Source organism: Carassius gibelio, chromosome B12 (genome assembly GCF_023724105.1).
Source record: "Carassius gibelio isolate Cgi1373 ecotype wild population from Czech Republic chromosome B12, carGib1.2-hapl.c, whole genome shotgun sequence".
Taxonomy (NCBI): domain Eukaryota; kingdom Metazoa; phylum Chordata; class Actinopteri; order Cypriniformes; family Cyprinidae; genus Carassius; species Carassius gibelio.
Window position 1 is genome coordinate 25,762,171 of NC_068407.1, and position 2,877 is coordinate 25,765,047.

The following is a 2,877-nucleotide window of genomic DNA, read 5'->3' on the forward strand; positions in this document are numbered from 1 at the left end:
AATGTCCCTAAAAAGCTTGCACGTGAGAGAAAGTCTCATAAAGCCGATGTCTCCGTCATCTGAGACCACTCTCAAAAGGATCTGCCTGAGTATCTCCAGTGGCATCTGTCCAAAATAACCAACAGTCAGTCTAAAATGTGACTGTAGATAAGACATTAAAAAAGGAAACTGCTGGATTGACAGGATTTTATACTGTGCTTACCTTGGTCAAGTTATCAACAGGTGGGGGGGGGGGGGGGGGGGGGCTTCCATTGCCTCTAAATTGGAGAGTAATAAGAGTAGCATCAATGTCAAAACCCTGTTAATTGTGCTGTACAAGAATTAAAGCTGAACCCATACCTGCTCTTTCTAGTCTTTCTAGTTGTTTTCATTCCGTGTCTGACCTTCAAATGTTTAAAATATAAAGAGCTTATGAAGAGAGTTTGATCTTAATGACACCCCCAGAAGAATACTTGCAATTCACAGTTTTACATCCGATATATGTAATGAAATTATTTGCACACATAAAAACACTTCTTTGTACCATTTAATTTGAACTGTTAAATTTATGTTTACAGATAAGTTGGCAACATTTCAAATACAGTACAACTTGATCTTGACTTACGTCAATGGGTAATTACTCAGCAGAAGCATACACCACCACCTTCTAATTGTTGGCATGTCACACTGTAAAAACAGAGCACTGATAAGCTAATGGTAACTAAGGATTACTAAAATGACTTCGGAATTTAAGACTTACTTCGTTGAAATCAAAATGCCCCTCCAATACCATGTAGAGTGCATACTACAATATGAATTAAAGCTCATTTTAGCAATGTACAATCATACAAATAAACACAATGTTTGTTTTCTATTCAATAATACCAATTTAAAAAAAAAAAATCAAATGCAAAATCTTTATTTATAATACTTTCTGGTGTGACTTAGGTTACAACACTGCATGGCTTACCATCAACACAAACACTCTGCAGTTATTTGAATTGTGCTGTCTGGGTATGCCCTGAAAATTACAAGAAAAAAACAAAAAACAATTTACACATGTATAAAGAAATTCAAACATCAAAAACTGGAAGGCTTTAGTATAAGTGGTGCTTACTGTAATGTCATCACAGCTGTACTCCCTGACAGACAGACGTGCGTGGTTCACTTGGAGAAGGCTGAGCTTGAAGTAGGGGTGCTGTCTGAGCAGAAGCTGCAGGCAGAGATGTGAAGATACTCAAAGGAGATGGAAGTGGTGGTCCCTTACATACTTTGGGTTGATACAGTGGAGTACTGGGCGTGGGAGACACAGACGTGCGTGGTTCACTTGGAGAAGGCTGAGGTTGAAGAAGGGGTGCTGTCTGAGCAGAAGCTGCAGGCAGAGGTGTATTACCAATCAGAACCATGGGTGATGGAGTTCTTTGTGGAGATGGAAACTTTTGTTTCTTTTGCTTGCATTTTGTAAGATGGATGTTAAATTGTGCTTTTCGTATGATTGTAGCAGAACAATAGCAGCAATGAAAATGAGAAACATCTCTGCATTTTAAGCTGCATCTTATGATAATAAAATCTGAAATTTACAAAAAAAAAAAAAAACAGTGTAAAACACATATCCACTCACAAAACCATGTTTATGGATGTTCTAACACTACACACCTTCTTCACAAACAGCTGTTTTCAGATGATCCTGCACATGCTTCGTGACACTGTACAAGTCCACTGGTTTGTAGACCCAGGTCTCACAAAATGGGCAGTGATATTTATCACAGCATGAGATGCACTGTTCTATTGTTATCTTTTCTCCTTTTCTGAGGACTGTAGTATGCATCTAAACAAAAGAACATTTACAGTCAAGTTAAGGTTTCTATATGTCAGATTTAAATGAACTCTGTCAGTCACACAAAGGTAAATTGAAGAGGTAACACTTTACAATAAGCTGTCAATGGTTAATATTAGTTAACAATGAACAATAGATGTTACAGTATCTATTAATCTTTGATAATGTTAGTTAATGAAAAGGATGACAAATACAAAAACAACACATGCAACAATCAGTGACATTAGCCTACTTTATTAATGCAAGTCTTTCTGCTCTATTTAAATACATCTCTAAAGGCAAATTTGTCGGCGAAAAAATACTTTTAAAGACCCTTTAACAGACCAGCTGCAGAATCCCTGTCACTTTGAATCCTAACATATATCATAACACATGTCATAAATGTCTGAAATCGCAATTGCAATATACGATTATGACCAAAGCATCGTTGCAATTAAAAGCCGTTAACACAAACACACATTGTTTTTAAGAAAACATAAGTAAGTTAATATTTTTTTGACTTACTGCCAACGAATCTCGAATCCACCATACATCCGGAAGTGAATGAACCTGTACATGCGCAGTAACCCTAGGTATATAGCGCTTCTATACTCCTTGGTAACGCCAATATGTACGACGCGCATGCGTGTTAAACATATACCTTATGTCACATTGCGCATGCGCAGTAAACACATACGTGACGTACGTACGTGACGTCACCGCGCTACAGTCTGCAGCGACGGGTGTCTCATCAAATGACTAATGCGCCTATTTGAAACACTAAACCAGGCGCGAGCTTCTAATTTCCCCAATTAAAATCACCTGGTTGAGCCTGCACCAGAGCGCGCCCAGTCACGTGCGGGCCGGTATACAGATCGCGCACAGGGAAGGTGGCATGCAAGAGAAAGAAAATGACATGTTGAACCACAACTACAGAAGTGTACACGGAAGACAGCCATACCTCCACCGGGTTAGCGCGACACCTCCCACTCGATCTTTTACATGGCCATGCCTGGAAAGATCGCACTCTCAAGTGGGCTGGTCTCCGACCTGATCTTCCACCGGCACGAGGACCACAAGGC

The 2,877-nt window shown here is 39.4% G+C and overlaps 1 long non-coding RNA gene across 2 annotated transcripts; it reads right to left on the reverse strand.

The window, feature by feature from the left end:
- Positions 1 to 359: 359 nt before the first annotated feature.
- LOC127968941 (uncharacterized) lies at positions 360 to 2,542 on the reverse strand. Of its 2 annotated transcripts, XR_008156172.1 has the most exons (7): positions 2,321 to 2,542; positions 1,636 to 1,807; positions 1,097 to 1,549; positions 950 to 1,000; positions 740 to 784; positions 605 to 666; positions 360 to 383 (listed from the first exon to the last, which is right to left on the reverse strand). It is a non-coding gene; the product is annotated as an uncharacterized LOC127968941 (long non-coding RNA). The 2 variants fall into 2 exon arrangements; XR_008156171.1 differs by lacking the exon at positions 360 to 383 and having other exon boundaries at positions 597 to 666.
- Between the last annotated feature and the right edge of the window lie 335 nt (positions 2,543 to 2,877).